The sequence below is a fragment of the Oncorhynchus tshawytscha genome, linkage group LG08, assembly GCF_018296145.1.
Source record: "Oncorhynchus tshawytscha isolate Ot180627B linkage group LG08, Otsh_v2.0, whole genome shotgun sequence".
In the NCBI taxonomy this organism is placed as follows: domain Eukaryota; kingdom Metazoa; phylum Chordata; class Actinopteri; order Salmoniformes; family Salmonidae; genus Oncorhynchus; species Oncorhynchus tshawytscha.
The window spans coordinates 11,642,541-11,661,540 of record NC_056436.1 but is presented as its reverse complement, the minus strand read 5'-3'; the positions used below and the strand labels follow the sequence as shown (position 1 = coordinate 11,661,540).

The window sequence follows — 19,000 nt, the reverse complement described above, 5'->3', positions numbered from 1 at the left end:
AGGTTCGATCCTGGGCTGTATCACAACTGGCTGTGATCGGAAGTCCCATAGGGTGGTGCACAATTGGTCCAGCATCATCTGGGTTAGGGGAGGGTTTGGCCGGGGGCGCTTTACTTGGCTCATCGCGTTCTAAGGACTTCTTGTGGCGGGCCGGGCGCCTGCAGGCTGACCTCGGTCATCAGGTGAACAGTGTTTCCAGACACATTGGTGCGGCTGGCGAGCGGGTGTTAAGAAGCGCGGTTTGGCAGGTCATGTTTCAGAGGACGCTTGACTCGACATTCACACCCCCCCCACCCCTGAACCCTTTGGGGAGTTCCAGCGATGAGACAATATTTACATTTGGGAGAAAAAGGGGGTAAAATACAAAAGAAATGAAGCTTATTTTGCAGTGTCTGTCCTATAGCTCAGGGTTATTTTAATCTGTTTCTATCCATATTTAACCACTTTTTTGGCACTAAAGTATGTCCATACTTCTGTCATTTGGTACTGGGTTACCTTTAGGCGAGTTTTGTGAGGCTTGTGGGCATCGTAGAGCCCAAACCATTCAGACGCTACAGACTTTTCAGGAAGTCTCCTGGTCTGACAAACATCGCTGTAGCTCTGCCACCTTCCACCGCAGATGTGGAAGGCTGACATGAACAGAAGATATATCTAGTTTAAATAGACAGATTTTGATGGGGATTTTTGTTATTATGCTAATTACATTTCTGCGTGGGCGGTTAAAAACAGGATTAAAACATTGATAAGAGGGAGGTTGAAGTGTCTGTGTGTACCGGTGTAACCGACTAGCTTTCCCTAGTGATTAATCCCATCAGTGGCCTCCTACCTTTCAGCCCCATGGTGCAGCAGGTTAGGGTAGGGCTCACCGTGGGATCAGATGGATCAGTAGGTTAAACGCTCATCTCAGATTTCTGCGTGGTGCTGGAACATCAATATTGATGTCCCACAGTGGCACACCTGTCCATGTCACAGCGCCCCACCTGTCCATGTCACAGCATCACACCTGTCCATGTCACAGCGCCCCACCTGTCCATGTCACAGCATCATACCTGTCCATGTCACAGCGCCCCACCGGTCCATGTCACAGCGCCCCACCTGTCCATGTCACAGCATCATACCTGTCCATGTCACAGCGCCCCACCTGTCCATGTCACAGCGCCACACTTGTCCATGTCACAGCACCCAACCTGTCCATGTCACAGCATCACACCTGTCCATGTTACAGCGCCCCACCTGTCCATGTCACAGCATCATACCTGTCCATGTCACAGCGCCCCACCGGTCCATGTCACAGCTGTCCATGTCACAGCATCATACCTGTCCATGTCACAGCGCCCCACCTGTCCATGTCACAGCGCCACACTTGTCCATGTCACAGCGCCCAACCTGTCCATGTCACAGCATCACACCTGTCCATGTTACAGCGCCCCACCTGTCCATGTCACAGCATCATACCTGTCCATGTCACAGCGCCCCACCTGTCCATGTCACAGCGCCACACTTGTCCATGTCACAGCGCCCAACCTGTCCATGTTACAGCATCACACCTGTCCATGTGGATGCCTCAAAAGAGACAGCCCTGTAGCACGGTCAGTTTTCACTGCTGTCACAGCCTGACTACACCCTGTACCTGATCTGCCTCAGCCACAGGGTCCAGACCTAACCAGTTACCACAGACCTTCACTAGGCTCTATGGCCTTCATAACGGTGAAGTTTTATCCCTACCGTTTAAATTTACATTGTCCTGAATCTGAGGAGACAAAACTGCAGAGCAGGGATTCACTTTTGACAGGTTAAGATAACTGAGATACAACTTTTATTTTGGAGCTACATGTCCCTACACAAGTAAGAATAGAGGTTATCAATATTTTTCAGAGTACTTCAATTGAAAATGATCACAATTATTGCCAGATAGAACTGCATGTTATCGGTGGTGTGACGAGGTGATCAGCCTGAGGTGGTGTTAGTGGGTCAGGTGATCAGCCTGAGGTGGTGTTAGTGGGTCAGGTGATCAGCCTGAGGTGGTGTTAGTGGGTCAGGTGATCAGCCTGAGGTGGTGTTAGTGGGTCAGGTGATCAGCCTGAGGTGGTGTTAGTGGGTCAGGTGATCAGCCTGAGGTGGTGTTATTGGGTCAGGTGATCAGCCTGAGGTGGTGTTAGTGGGTCAGGTGATCAGCCTGAGGTGGTGTTAGTGGGTCAGGGGATCAGACTGAGGTGGTGTTAGTGGGTCAGGTGATCAGCCTGAGGTGGTGTTAGTGGGTCAGGTGATCAGCCTGAGGTGGTGTTAGTGGGTCAGGTGATCAGACTGAGGTGGTGTTAGTGGGTCAGGTGATCAGCCTGAGGTGGTGTTAGTGGGTCAGGTGATCAGCCTGAGGTGGTGTTAGTGGGTCAGGTGATCAGCCTGAGGTGGTGTTAGTGGGTCAGGTGATCAGCCTGAGGTGGTGTTAGTGGGTCAGGTGATCAGCCTGAGGTGGTGTTAGTGGGTCAGGTGATCAGCCTGAGGTGGTGTTAGTGGGTCAGGGGATCAGCCTGAGGTGGTGTTAGTGGGTCAGGGGATCAGCCTGAGGTGGTGTTAGTGGGTCAGGTGATCAGCCTGAGGTGGTGTTAGTGGGTCAGGTGATCAGCCTGAGGTGGTGTTAGTGGGTCAGGTGATCAGCCTGAGGTGGTGTTAGTGGGTCAGGTGATCAGCCTGAGGTGGTGTTAGTGGGTCAGGGGATCAGCCTGATGTGGTGTTAGTGGCTCAGGTGATCAGCCTGAGGTGGTGTTAGTGGGTCAGGTGGTCAGTCTGAGGTGGTGTTAGTGGGTCAGGTGATCAACCTGAGGTGGTGTCTATGTGACGCGCGGTCTCCTCCATTAAAACACTCATACTGTCTATGTGACGTGCTGTCTCCTCCATTAAACTCATACTGTCTTTGTGACGTGCTGTCTCCTCCATTAAACTCATACTGTCTATGTGACGTGCTGTCTCCTCCATTAAAAAACTCATACTGTCTATGTGACGCGCTGTCTTCTCCATTAAAAAACTGCATTGTCCCCACAATAAGTTGGAGAAGTTGAAATAAAGCCATTTATTTCCGTGAGGCAAAGGACCAGCTACCATAGTGGATTTATAGTGACTGTAAACGGGCTAAGTTGTATCAACAGTGTAATGTAAGCTACAGGCTTTTACTGAGTCTAAGGCTCTCGGGACATGGGCTGTTTCAGAAATAGCAGCCTATTCCCTATGTAGTGCATGTATTTTGACCTGAGCCCTGGTCAACAGTAGTGCACTACATAGGGAACAGGGTACCACTTCAGACGCAACCCTGGTTGCTCTGGTTGTTCTCACACACACACACACACACACACACACACACACACACACACACACACACACACACACACACACACACACACACACACACACACACACACACACACACACACACACACACACACACACACACACACACAAAGTAGCAACCACCTAATAGACCTTGTCTGGTGCCTGCTAGTGGTGAAGGAGAACAGGCTACAGAGGTTGACTGGTAGTTGACCTAGAAGGGCAGAAGGAGGTGCCAACAGAAGGAGGTGCCAACAGAAGGAGGTGCCAACAGATGGAGGTGCCAACAGAAGGAGGTACCAACAGAAGAAGTACCAACAGAGACTACTCCGGGACCACTCTAGGGATCATTCCAGAACCACTCTAGGGACCACTCTAGGGACCACTCTAGGGACCACTCCAGGACAACTCCAGGACAACTCTAGGGACCACTCTAGGGACCACTCTAGGGACCACTCCAGGGACCACTCTAGGGACCACTCCAGGACCACTCCAGGATCACTCTAGGGACCATTCTAGAGACTAATCCAGGACCATTCTAGAGACTAATCCAGGACCACTCTAGGGACCACTCCAGGGACCACTCTAGGGACCACTCCAGGACCACTCTAGGGACCATTCCAGGACCACTCTAGGGACCACTCTAGGACCACTCTAGGGACCACTCCCGGGACCACTCTAGGGACCACTCCAGGACCACTCCAGGACAACTCCAGGTACTTATAATCTGTTATGACCTGGGTCCCCTCAGTGGAGGTCATATGCCTGGCCTTCTATATATTGGCCCCTGATGGGTGTCAGGAAGACCAGCATTGTGAGGGTGAGGCCCCCAGGGGCCTCGTTATATGTTGGATGGTTAATAATGATTTAGGTTACGATTTAGTCCAAGGCGGATTTTAGAGAAACACATTGCTCTTTGACTTTTAAAGGCAATTTACACTTGACCCAACATTTAAAATATTTACTGTGATTGTGATGTTGGTGAACATCGGAACCATTGCTTTTAAAAGGTGCATTGTTGACAGACCAATGCTGTTCCCTACAACGTGCCTTGGATTGAAATCCAGGCTTGGTCTTCCAAATGAACATGAGAATGTAATTTAAATTGCCCCACTTGTTCAAATAGGGCAGAAACTACAACAAGCATCATTGACAAAGCTCTGAACAACTCTAAAATAAAATGATTTTTCCATAATGGGGCCACAATATCATAATGGTCAATACTCATGGGAGATGTCGAAACAGGTCACAATACTGTTTCATTGGGTGACAGCAGTATGATATCAACACTGTCTGCACACTCTTTGAGGACTTGTGCTTGATATTGTACACTGAATAGTGAGAGAGAGAGACAGAAAAGGAGAGAGAGAAAGAGAGAAAGTGAGAGAGAGAAAGAGAGAGAGTGAGAGAAAAAGAAAGTGAGACAGAGAGTGAGAAAGAGAAGGAGAGATGAGAGAGAGAGCGAGAGAGAGAGAGAGAGAGAGAGAAAGTGAGAGGGAGAGAGAGAGGACCCCAGCTGTGCTTAGACACACCATCATGTCCCCTTCCAAGCTACCAATTACTTCACACTGGAGGAATTTAAGCTACACTAAAGCTAGGCTTAAGAAATGTATAGTTTACTGAACTAAAGTTACTTTGAAAAAGTAGTTCACTACATCCTAACTACTTCTTGAAAAATGATCATATGTAAATCTGAAATGTCGTAGAATATAAATGTTAACAGAATGTGTAATTTAGCATCCACCCACTGTTGCAATAATACAAGGTTTCCTCAATTGCATTCTGTACCGGTCCTAAACAAAAACATCATGCCACTCACTACATAGGTGCCTCTCTTCAGACCCAGATGTATCCTTTAGTAGTCTGTGTTGTGTGTCAGTATAATTATTGTGGCCTCTGAAACATTAGACACCTGTCCACCTGTCCACTCGTCTGACATCACAGTTGTCCCCTACACAGGCGTACAGTTCGTTCGGAAAGTATCAGACCATTTCCCTTTTTTCAACATTTTGTTACATTACATCCTTATTCTAAAATGGATTCAATTTGTTTTTTTTCCCTCATCAATCTACACACAATACCCCATAATTTGGGGGTCTCCCCAGTAGTGCAGTGGTCTAAGGCACTGCATTTCAGTGCTAGGAACATCAATACAGACACCCTGGTTAAAATCTGGGCTGTATCACAACTGGCTGTGATTGGGAGTCCCATAGGGCACACGCTTGGCCAGTGTAGGTCATCATTGTAAATAAGAATTTGTTCTTAACTGACTTGCCTAGTTAAATAAGAGATAAACAAATATTTAAATGACAAAGCAAAAACATTAAATGTTTTATTTATTACAAATAAAAAACAGAAATACCTTATTTACATAAGTATTCAGACCCTTTGCTATGAAACTCGAAATTGAGCTCATGTGCATCCTGTTTCCATTGATCATCCTTGAGATGTTTCTTCAACTTGATTAGAGTCCACCTGTGGTAAATTCAATTGATTGGTCATGATTTGGAAAGGCACACACCTGTCTATATAAGGTCCCATAGTTGACAGTGCATGTCAGAGCAAAAACCAATCATGAGGTTGAAAGGATTGTCTGTAGAGCACCGAGACAGGATTGTGTCGAGGCACAGCTCTGGGGAAGGGTACCGAAACATTTCTGCAGCATTGAAGGTCACCAAAAACACAGTGGCCTCCATCATTCTTAAATGGAAGAAGTTTGGAACCACCACGACTCTTCCTGGAGCTGGCCGTCCGGCCAAACTGAACAATCGGGGGAGAAGGGCCTTGGTCAGGGAGGTGACCAAGAACCCGATGGTCAACTGGTCTGAAGAAACCAAGATTGAAGTCTTTGGCCTGAATGCCAAGTGTCATGTCTGGAGGAAACCTGGCACCATCCCTACGGGGAAGCATGGTGGTGGCAGCATCACTTTTATTCAATAAAAGAAGTGATACATCCTAGACGTCGAGTTATCAGCAGCAGCTGTAAATGTGTGTGGCCTAGGAAAGGATGAACAATCACTTCAGAACGACAGGGTACTACAACGTATCCGTTCTACTACAAGACGACGGTACTACAACATAACCATTCTACCACAAGACAACAGACTACAATGTATCTGCCCAGAAATATTCTTCAAAGGACAATGGAGATCTCTGCTGGGCAACCCAGCCTCAATCTTCGACCAATCTATCGAAGCGTTGCTCAGAGTAAATATATTTCTTGCATTTTCCTTTTCCGAATGGGCAGTTATTTAGAATGCACAAGATTCTGTATTTACGATAGCATAGCTTCATAAGGTCCGATAGAGACCTAATCCTTTTGTTCCTCAGTCTTCCCGCACTTTCATTCAAACCCAACCCCATTTCTTTGTGTAACCAGCCGTCATATCGGTTTCATCTGCTAGGGATGTTTTCTTGTATGACATAATTAGTAATCAATTTATGATCCATCCTGTGTATATGCAATTCTGTGTGATTATTTCTGTATTTAGTAAATAAATAATTTAACCAAATTTTGTATTGCTGTTCCAACTTGTTAGCCAGGGTTAATGAAGATAACCAATAATTTTCCGATGTTCAGATGAGACTGAATAAGGTGACGATTAGTAATTGGCTGCTATTGATATAAAATATGACAAGGCCTTTAAGACTTTATTCGGAAGACAACAGCTCTATAAACATTATTCCATGGTGCCCCGACTTCCTCATTAATTACATTTACACGATTAGTTTAATCAGGTAATATTAATTACAGAGAATTGATTTGATAAAATAGCATGTCATATATCACTTAATCCATAGTAAAGACAGGAGTGGCTTCGGGACAAGTCTCTGAATGTCCTTGAGTGGCCCAGCCAGAGCCCGGACTTGAACCCGATCAAACATCTCTGGAGAGTCCTGACAGAGCTTGAGGATCTGCGAAGAAGAATTGGAGAAACTCCCCAATTACAGGTATGCCAAGCTTGTAGCATCATTCCCAAGAAGACTCGAGGCCGCTTCAACAAAGTAAAGGGTCTGAATACATCTGTAAATGTGATAGTTACGTTTTATAAATGTGCAAAAATGTAAAAAAATAACTGTTTTTGCTTTGTCATTATGGGGTATATGTGTGTATATTGATGAGGGAAAAAATGATTTCATCCATTTTAGAATAAGGCTGTAACCTAACAAAATGTGGAAAAATGCACTGTACTGTATATATATATTTATATATATTTACATATTTTTTTAATATGAGGTCAGAACACTGCCATTGACGACCATTTATGTTAAGGTAAAGAAGTAAGATACAATCTCTTCAAAAGAAACCAGAAAGGAAAACCCAATATTACTTCAAGTAAGTTAGATATTATCCATACATAGAAAAAACACAGAAATATGTTTTGTTATTGCAAAATGCAATTGTGTGCATTGGTCAATTTTGATCAATTTGGCTTTTTCAGACAGAATATGACTTTATTTCAGATGTATATAACATTAGACAATATTTTCCATCACACGTAAATGGTTTTAATCCATTTTGATGTGATATTGATAGAGTTTCACAGGTTTCTTACCACCCATTTTCCTCTGATTCCTACCACCCCCCCCCCACCTCCCCCAGCTGACCCTCCTAATTTAATATTTCATCCACAGAGTTCCAGATGGCTCTGTGAGGGACAAACACACACACACAGCGAGGGACAGATTTTTAATTACCACGCTCTGATTTCACACCCTGGGCATCGCAGCATGGGGCAGGGGTGGGGGGTACTGTGTGTATGTGTGTGTGTGTGTGTGTGTGTGTGTGTGTGTGTGTGTGTGTGTGTGTGTGTGTGTGTGTGTGTGTGTGTGTGTGTGTGTGAGTGTGTGTGAGTGACGAGGCCCTCCACAGATGATGTGATCATGGCTGGTGTTTGCCTCTGGATGTCTCTGACTTACAGGGTGATTCATTAAACCTACAGGACTAGATCCTACAAAGGGCATGGTGAGACAGATAGAGAGAGAGATAAATCATTGATTAGTTAATGCTGTGGGAGCGATGAAGCAGGATGAAGGATGAAGCATGCTGGGTGCTTTTTGAATCATCCATAAACACCTGTCTGTGTTGGAGTGGGAGAGAGGAAGCAGAAGGCCTGGGACACAGGGGAGGAGCGGAAAGAGATGAGAGGAGAGGGGAGGATAGGAGACAGGGATGAGAAGAGAGGAGGGGAGGGAAGGAGAGGGGAAGAAAGAGAGGGAGGGAGGGGAGGGGAGGAGTTGGGACACAGGGGAAGGGAGGATGGAATTGGATCACTTGTCATGATGCCCCTTGTATATTACTCTCAGTCCGAATCCTACTACTCTGCTCTGCCTGGGAGCATGACTCAACAATGATGACGACATGCACAAAGAGTAAAAACAAGTAGAAACTAGAATTTTTCCTTCAGAAAAATGGTGTACTTGCTTCAGAATAATAACTATAAGTCAGAAGCTTAGCAAGCAGATTAATAACAACATGATTCATTCTGCTACCTCCACTAGTGTAGTTCTCTATACAGTCTGTAGTGGTTGGCCTGCAGGCCTTCCTACTGTACTGTATCCGTCCCAGACATCACATTTCAGATTTTTCCCTGTCTTGTACACTCATGGGACAGAGTTGTGATCGATGTTGATATGGGTGTGTTCTAAAAGAGTCAAATAACGAGAGGACACACCTCTCTTGTCTCTTCACTTCCTTCATTCCGTTAGGATTCCAGACTATTTTTAGATTCTTTAGAACTCCTTAGGGTGCATTCCAAATAACACCCTATCCCCTACATAGTGCACTACTTTTGACCAGGGCCCATAGGGGTTGTGCACTATATAGGGAATAAGGTGTTATTTTGAATGCAACCAAAGGAGTTGCAACCAACTATAAGGTTCCATTTGAGACACAATCTTTGTTTCTATGATGCTCGATATGAACGTCGGTGCACAAAGAGATGCTGTCCTATAGTGTCCCCATCACAGTCAGACGACCACAACCCACAACTATTAGATTACCCCAGACATCTGTGCCCTCCCCTGGCCTCAGTGGGCACTGTCCTGCCCAGCCTGGTTCTGCTCTACATGACGAGGAGGAGGAGGTAGAACCTGGGGCTCCAAGGTTTAGGGGAGGGGTGAGGGCAGTGGCCCAGGAAATGATGTCTCCCCTGGGATGCGAGGCGACAGCAGGCAAGGTCCTTTCTCCAGGCCATTGCCTTATGTCTGTGGTTATTTTAGGCTATTTTAGGCTATTATTATCATCGACTGGTCTAGGGCCTGTCTTACGGATAGGATTGTAATGGTGGAGTGACAGAGAGTTTGCGGACGACACAACAGTGGTAGGCTTGATTACCAACAACGACGAGACGGCCTACAGGGAGGAGGTGAGGGCCCTCGGAGTGTGGTGTCAGGAAAATAACCTCACACTCAACGTCAACAAAACTAAGGAGATGATTGTGGACTTCAGGAAACAGCAGAGGGAACACCCCCCCATCCACATCGATGGAACAGTAGTGGAGAGGGTAGCAAGTTTTAAGTTCCTCGGCATACACATCACAGACAAACTGAATTGGTCCACTCACACAGACAGCATCGTGAGGAAGGCGCAGCAGCGCCTCTTCAACCTCAGGAGGCTGAAGAAATTCGGCTTGTCACCAAAAGCACTCACAAACTTCTACAGATGCACAATCGAGAGCATCCTGGCGGGATGTATCACCGCCTGGTATGGCAACTGCACCGCCCTCAACCGTAAGGCTCTCCAGAGGGTAGTGAGGTCTGCACAACGCATCACCGGGGCAAACTACCTGCCCTCCAGGACACCTACACCACCCGATGCTACAGGAAGGCCATAAAGATCATCAAGGACATCAACCACCCGAGCCACTGCCTGTTCACCCCGCTGCCATCCAGAAGGCGAGGTCAGTACAGGTGCATCAAAGCTGGGACCGAGAGACTGAAAAACAGCTTCTATCTCAAGGCCATCAGACTGTTAAACAGCCACCACTAACATTGAGTGGCTACTGCCAACACACTGTCAATGACACTGACTCTACTCCAGCCACTTTAATCATGGGAATTGATGGGAAATGATGTAAATGTATCGCTAGCCACTTTAAACAATGCTACCTTATATAATGTTACTTACCCTACATTGTTCATCTCATATGCATACGTTGATACTGTACTCTATATCATCGACTGCATCCTTATGTAATACATGTATCACTAGCCACTTTAACTATGCCACTTGGTTTACATACTTATCTCATATGTATATACTGTACTCGATATCATCTACTGTATCTTGCCTATGCTGCTCTGTACCATCACTCATTCATATATCCTTATGTACATATTCTTTATCCCCTTACACTGTGTATGACAGTAGTTTTTTTTGGAATTGTTAGTTAGATTACTTGCTCGTTATTACTGCATTGTCGGAACTAGAAGCACAAGCATTTCGCTACACTCGCATTAACATCTGCTAACCATGTGTATGTGACAAATAAAATTTGATTTGATTTGATTTGATTTGATTTGAGAGACAGAGGACTGATTCCAGATCAGGTGCGAGAGAGAGAGAGAGACACCATGGAGGGTAGCGATACAGAGGACTGATTCTAGATGAGGTGCTAGAGAGAGAAATAGTGACCATGGAGGGTAGCGATACAGAGGACTGATTCTAGATCAGGTGCTAGAGAGAGAAATAGTGACCATGGAGGGTAGCGATATAGAGGACTGATTCTAGATCAGGTGCTAGAGAGAGAAATAGTGACCATGGAGGGTAGCGATACAGAGGACTGATTCTAGATCAGGTGCTAGAGAGAGAAATAGTGACCATGGAGGGTAGCGATACAGAGGACTGATTCTAGATCAGGTGCTAGAGAGAGAAATAGTGACCATGGAGGGTAGCGATACAGCTAGCTGGACAGGGCTGCGGGTGAATGGGTGCGTGTGGACTTACAGCTGGCCTATACACTGAGTGTACAAAACATTAACAGCACCTGCTCTTTCCACGACGAAGACTGACCAGGTGAATCCAGGTGAAAGCTGTGATCCCTTATTGATGACACCTGTTAAATCCTCTTCAATCAGTGTAGATGAAGGGGAGAAGACAGGTGAAAGAAGGATTTTTAAGCCTTGAGACAACTGAGACATGGATTGCGTATGTGTGTCATTCAGAGGGTGAATGGGCAAGACAACATATGTAAGTGCCTTTGAATGGGGTATGGTAGTAAGTGCCAGGTGTACTGGTTTGTGTCAAGAACTGCAACGCTGCTGTTTTTTCACGCTCAACAGTTTCCTGTGTGTATCAAGAATGCTCCACCACCCAACTTGACACAACTGTGGGAAGCATTGGAGTCAACATGGGCCAGCATCCCTGTGGAACGCTTTCGACACCTTGTAGAGTCCATCCCCTCGACTCAGCATTAGAAAGGTGTTCCTAATGTTTGGTAAACTCAGTGTACAGACTACGTGAAGAATCTAGATGTAATTCTATACCAATAGATTGACCCTACCTTAAAGGAAGTAATAATGTACAGTAGTGTGTAGATGCATCCCTTGGGCTCTTGACTGATGGACTATAAATGAATGGTGAAAAAGTTTAGGTTCATGCTAGAAATGTTGCAGAGATGATCCATTAAGTCGAAATATCTTTCAAATAAAATGTCATGTAATATAAAAATCCCAAAGACACACACAAAAAAAAAAGAAGAAGAAAAGTTGATGTTCACAGACTGGCGTTAGAAGGTGTTCTCCTGATGGGAGTACAGGGAATTGGTTGATCCAGCTCACCTGGCAGGCAATGTGTATGTGGATGTAAACAGGAAATACTTCTCTAACTGTTCTCATTTACTTGGCATCATACCCTTCGCTGGATGCCAGGCCAAAGAGTTGGCTTGCATCCCAAATGGCACCCTATTCCCTACATAGTGCATTACTTTGACCAGAGCCCCTCCCCCTATTCCTTAGTGCCCTACTTTTGACCAGAGCATTATGGGGAAGAAGGGGGTCATTTGGGACGTGTCGATGATACTGCCTGGTTATATGGTCTAATTCTCTCCTTTCATCTCTAAGGATCACATACCTTTAGTGTAGCCATCAACTGCACATAATGGTATTCAAATTCATTCCTGTACAATGTTTAGTGACTGCAGTGAGTTCCAGATAGCATCTGCTACACACACTTTCACACACACACTTTCACACACACACTTTCACACACACACACACACACACACACACACACACACACACACACACACACACACACACACACACACACACACACACACACACACACACACACACACACCAGCGTTGGACTGGTCAGCAGTGAGGGGAATGTAGTGTTATGCTACGTTGCTCTGGGTGAGTAGGAACAAACACAGCTTCCTCAGCCACCAATAACACTTCCTGACTCCCTCTGCTAGATGGTTAACAGTCACTTCTGAGTCCCTAATGGCACAGGTTGCTCTGGGCCCTGGTCAAAATTAGTGCACTAAATATGGAACAGGGTGCCATTTTGGGACTGCAGGACAGTTTATAACCTAAACATAACCTAAGCATGCTGTCTAGATAGATATGGATACACTACCCAGAGGGAATCATGAGCTAGTACAAAAATTTGACAGAAAGACTGCAAAGCATATACAGTACCTTTGGTTGTTTGTTACCTTGAAGAGAAAAGAAGGAAGGAAAGCGTTGCTAGGATACGATAGTAGATCTTAGTAGGTCGAAGGTGCTTTTAGGTAAGGGGGTTAATTGATCATAACATTTTTTTTTTTTAAACATGGAAGACCAATGCACTGTTCATATAATTAAAATAGCTTAATTGTTACGGAATGTTCAATAGAACAAACCATTTAAAAACGCTGAAGCGTTACGGCATAGCCTTCATTTTAAACATGATCTTTGACCAGCATAGGAAGATATACAAGTGCATCATACTGTAGTAGTTCAGTAGTGGAATGCTGAGTCTCCTCTAAAGGTTATAAAAGGGCTGTCGTATACAGAGCCTTCGGAAAGTATTCAGACCCCTTTACTTTTTCCACATTTTGTTACGTTAAGACCTTATCCTAAAATGGATTGAATATTTTTTTTAAATCTCAGCAATCTACACACAATATTCCATAATGACAATGTGAAAACAGGTTTGTAGAAGTTGTTGCTAATTTATTAGAAATAAAAAACTGAAATACCTTATTTACATAAGTATTCAGACCCTTTGCTATCAGACTCGAAATTGAGCTCACATGCATCCTGTTTCCATCGATCATCGTTGATATTTTTCTACAAAAACCAAGCCATGAGGTCATAGGAATTGTCCGTTGAGCTCTGAGACAGGATTGTGTCGAGGCACAGATCTGGGGAAGGGTACCAAAAAATATCTGCAGCATTGAAGGTCCCAAGAGGTCTCCATCATTCTTAAATGGAAGAAGTTTGTGACAACCAAGCCTCTTCCTAGAGCTGGCCGCCCGGCCAAACTGAGGAATCGGGGGAGAAGGGGCTTGGTCAGGGAGGTGACCAAGAACCTGATGGTCACTCTGACAGAGCTCCAGAGTTCCTCTGTGGAGATGGGAGAACCTTCCAGAAGGAAAACCATCTCTGCAGCACTCCACCAATCAGGCCTTTGTGGTAGAGTGGCCAGATGGAAGCCACTCCTCAGTAAAAGACACATAACAGCATGCTTGGAGTTTGCCAAAAGTCACCTAAAGACTCTCAAACCATGAGAAACAAGATTCTCTGGTCTGATGAAACCAAGATTGAACTATTTGGCCTGAATGCCAAGCGTCACATTTGGAGGAAACCTGGCACCATCCCTACAGTGAAGCATGGTGGTGGCAGCATCATGCTGTGGGTATGTTTTTCAGAGGCAGGGACTGGGAGACTAGTCATGATCAAGGCAAATATGAACAGAGCAAAGGACAGAGAGGTCCCTGATGAAAACCTGCTCAGGACCTCAGACTGGGGCAATGGTTCACCTTCCAACAGGACAACGATCCAAGCACACAGCCAAGACAACGCAGGAGTGGCTTTGGGACAAGTCTCTGAATGTCCTTGAGCAGTGGGGGAAAAAGTATCAAAATGTCATACTTGAGTAAAAGTAAAGATATCTTGATATAAAATGACTCAAGTAAAATACTACTTGACTAAAAGTCTAAAAGTATTTGGTTTTCAATATACTTAAGTATCAGAAGTAAATGTAATTGCTAAAATTTACTTGGATTACCATATATACTTGGATGACCATGGATGTTCTCTTGATAAGTTTGTGAATTGGGACATTTTCCTGTCCTGCTGAGCATTCAACATGTAACGAGTACTGTTGGGTGTCAAGGAAAATGTATGGAGGAAAAAGTACATATTTTCTTTAGGAATGTAGTGAAGTAAAAGTTGTCAAAAATATAAATAGGAAAGTAAAGTACAGATATTGGAAAACTCCTTAAGTAGTACTTTAAAGTATTTTTACTTAAGTACTTTACACCACTGGCCTTGAGTGGCCCAGCCAGAGCCCGGACTTGAACCCGATCGAACATCTCTGGAGAGACCTGAAAATAGTTGTGCAGCAACGCTCCCCATCCAACCTGACAGAGCTTGAGAGGATCTGCAGAGAAGAATGGGAGAAACTCCCCAAATACAGGTGTGCCAAGCTTATAGCATCATACCCAAGAAGACTCACGGATGTAATCGCTGCCAACGGTGCTTTAACAAAGTACTGAGTAAAGGGTCTGAATACTTATGAAAATGTGATATTTCATTATTTTATTTTTTTATTAGCAACATTTTATAAAAACCTGTTTTTGAATTGTCATTATGGGGTATTGTGTATAGATCGATGAGGGAAAAAAACAATTAAATAAATTTTAGAATAAAGCCGTAACGTAACAGATTGGTCTGCATACTTTCCTAAGGCACTGTATATCCTCCTCTCAACCTGTCACATGACGTGTCACATGACGTGTCACATGACATGACGTGTCACATGACGTGTCACATTTACCACAGACGCGTCTCAAATGGAACCCTATTTAGTGCACAACGTTTGACCAGGGCCCATGTGTAGGAAATAGAGTGCCATTTGGATGGAGTGCATGCAGTACATCACTGCGATGAGCTAACGTCCCCATCAGGGAGTCTCATTGACTTTTGACTCATAGCTACTATGGTGTAAGTGGCTACAGCTAAACAATGAGAAAGTTTAAAAAAAAGTTATTACTCTCTACTTACAGGAATAATTACACAGGATGTGTTCCAAAATGGCACCCTATTCCCTATATAGTACACTACCTTTGACCAGGGAGACAGACACAATAATGAGAACCCTAACTATAATGTATGACCCTGATCTCTACCAGTCCGGCCAGAACTAGGCCAGTGACTCAGCAGTCAGTGGTTTTTAGAGTGTGTGTGTGTGTGTGTGGCTACTGACTCAGTCATAAGTCGGTTTTAGAGTGTGTGTGTGTGTGTGTGTGTGGCTACTGACTCAGTCGTAAGTCGGTTTTGGAGAGAGCCACACCCCAAAGCAGGGTCCAGCTGGGAATGGAAAGCAACAATGGGTTTTCGGTGGACAGAGAGGAAAAGTCTTTAACTGGGAAATCATTAGCATTTTATTAAAGTCTTTTGTCTCCCTCTCTCTTACACTCTGTCGCTGTCTGTCTGTCTGTTACACACACACACACACACACACACACACACACACACACACACACACACACACACACACACACACACGCAAGCACGCAAGCACGCACGCACGCACGCACACACACGCACGCACGCACGCACGCACGCACACACACACACGCACACGCACGCGCACGCACGCACGCACGCACGCACACACACACACACACACACACACACACACACACACACACACACACACACACACACGCACGCACGCACGCACGCACGCACGCACACACGCACGCACGCACACGCACGCACACGCACGCACGCACGCACGCACGCACACACACACACACACACACACACACACACACACACACACACACACACACACATATCTACAAACATATGCAGACTTCCCTTCTCCGACATCTCTGTTCTGTTCTGTGTCACGAGAGCTGAGCAGCCTGTAACGGAGCAGTTGCATAATTATGACGCTGGACTTGTTATGTGCCTTTATAATACCCTGGCAGTAAACACTCATCTATTTCAGCGGTTAAACCATTTCAGTGTAATGTAATCAGGGCTGATGCCTGAGAAAATAACAACGTGAGAACATGGTCATTCTCACCACACAGTGAAATACAGTAGGAGATAGTAATACATGCACACCTAACATGGCTGACTGGGTGTGACAGTGTGAAGGTGTGTGTGTGTGTGTTTGTGTGCGTCTGTAAATCTGAATGTGAATCTGTCCGTGCGCGTGAATGTCTGCTTGTATCAGTGTGTGTTCCCAAAGATAGCCTTTCCCAGAGAGAAGAGAATGTATCCAACATGGCCAACACTAACCCTGCTGCTTCACTGAGAGGACAGCTCAGCCTGTGGTCAGCTGATATTTTACAATAGTACCGAACGGTAACTGCCTTCTGAATAGGAACGACCAGAGAACCCAAGGGAGGGTTGAGGGATTCCTAATCCATTCTCAGCCCCCCCCCCCCTGTCTCCAGCAGCATCTATCCTCCAGTCCTCTCCCTTCCCCCTAACCTCCTTCTCTCTCTCCGTCTCACTCTCTCTTCCCCCACTCATGCAAATTTTCCCTAAACAGATGCTCCTAATTTATCCCTCTCCATATAACAGACCTGTCCAATGTGAAATGAAAACATTCCATTCTCTCAATCCCTCGATCTCTCACATACACACAGAGATCAGAAATCCAAAGGCAGTAAATGCAAAACACACCTCAGAGAGAGAAAAAGGGAGATGGAGGGAGAGAGAGAAAGAGAGAGAGAGAGGGAAAGAGGGAGAGAGAGAGGGAAAGAGGGTAGAGAGAGAAAGAGAGAGAGAGGGAAAGAGGGAGAGAGAGAGGGAAAGAGGGAGTGAGAGGGATAGAGAGAGGGAGGTGAAAGACGGAGAGAGAGAGGGAAAGAGGGAGAGAGAGAAAGAGAGAGAGAGGGAAAGAGGGAGTGAGAGGGATAGAGAGAGGGAGGGAAAGAGGGAAAGAGGGAGAGCGCGAGCGCGAGCGAAAGGGAAAGAGGGAGAGAGAGAGAGAGGGAAAGAGGGAGAGAGAGAGGGAGAGAGGGGGAGAGAGAGAGAGAGAGGGAAAGAGAGAGGGAAAGAGAGAGAGAGGGGGATTACATGATGTAGAGACCAGCTGAAGGGAAGACGGGAACAGAACAGACCTTTTTCTCCCCTGCAGCACTGACACAACCACTGACTGTAAATCAACAGACCCACCGCCCCTGTGAAGCAGACACTCCCTAACAATCCTTTTTCTTACAACTAAACAAAGGGAAAGCCAACAATACATGGTTAGAATATGGTGGCAATGTGTGTCTTACCTCTGTAATGTGTGGACTGCTCCCCTAGTGATGCCAGAGACATGCAGTCTGGTGGAGTAGTATCCACAAGCTCCCTGACTCTCCCTCTCCCTCTCTCTCTCTCTCACACACACACACAGTCAGTCAGGCAAGCAAGCAGGAAGGCAGGCAGGCAGGCAGGCTCATACACACACACTCTTTCACTGTGCTGTGGCTCCCTCTCTAGCTGCTCTCACTTGCTGATCCAGCTGACATACGCCCTCCCCTCCCCTCCCTCTCTAGCTGCTCTCACTTGCTGATCCAGCTGACATACGCCCTCCCCTCCCCTCCTTCTCTAGCTGCTCTCACTTGCTGATCCAGCTGACATACGCCCTCCCCTCCCCTCCTTCTCTAGCTGCTCTCTCTTGCTGATCCAGCTGACATACGCCCTCCCCTCCCCTCTGCTGCTCTCAATCTCTACCCTTCAGCCAGCACCAACACTACACTACACTGTGCCTACAAGAGCCAGTAGGAGCCCCTCTCCTCTCTGCCTCACTCCCTCCCCGTACACCTCTCTCTTCCTCCCCTTCTTTCTCTCTCTCCCTGTTTGACACTTAGACACAGTGCTTCTGTGGGGCCACAGGAAAAGGCTTGACTGTCTTTTTAATCACAGACTGTAAACAAGCACATACTGTAAACATGCACAGACTGTAAACAAGCACAGACTGTAAACATACACATACTGTAAACATACACATACTGTAAACAACACAGACTGTAAACAAACTTATAATGTAAATAAACACAGACTGTCAACAAACACATAATGTCAACTAATACAGACTGTAAATAGACATATACTGTAAACAAACACATAATTTAAGAGCAGATGACAGTGACACCCATGGCTTTTTCCATCTTTGCATGTAGATGATGTAGATGATGTAGCTGATGTAGCTGATGATGATGTAGTGAAGGTAGATGATGTAGCTGATGTAGCTGATAATGATGTAGCTGATGATGATGTAGTGAGGTAGCTGATGATGATGTAGTTAAGGTAGATGATGTAGCTGATAATGATGTAGATGATGTAGCTGATGATGATGTAGATGATGTAGCTGATGATGATGTAGCTAAGGTAGATGATGTAGCTGATGTAGATGATGTAGCTGATGATGATGTAGAATACGTAGTTGATGATGATGTAGCTGATGATGATGTAGATAAGGTAGATGATGTAGATGATGATGATGTAGCTGATGTAG

The 19,000-nt window shown here is 45.5% G+C and overlaps 1 protein-coding gene across 2 annotated transcripts in view; it reads right to left on the bottom strand.

The window, feature by feature from the left end:
- The window catches only part of LOC112256936 (guanine nucleotide-binding protein G(I)/G(S)/G(O) subunit gamma-2), a 28,719-nt gene extending 10,714 nt beyond the window's left edge, over positions 1-18,005 (bottom strand). The window contains exon 1 of one of the 2 annotated variants that reach the window (XM_024430531.2): positions 17,778-18,005. The gene's annotated coding sequence lies outside the window, so the exon portion shown is untranslated. Of the gene's footprint in view, positions 1-11,309; positions 11,333-17,777 lie in introns of those variants that run through there. The other variant, XM_042325199.1, reaches the window with a different exon arrangement.
- Positions 18,006-19,000: the final 995 nt, after the last annotated feature.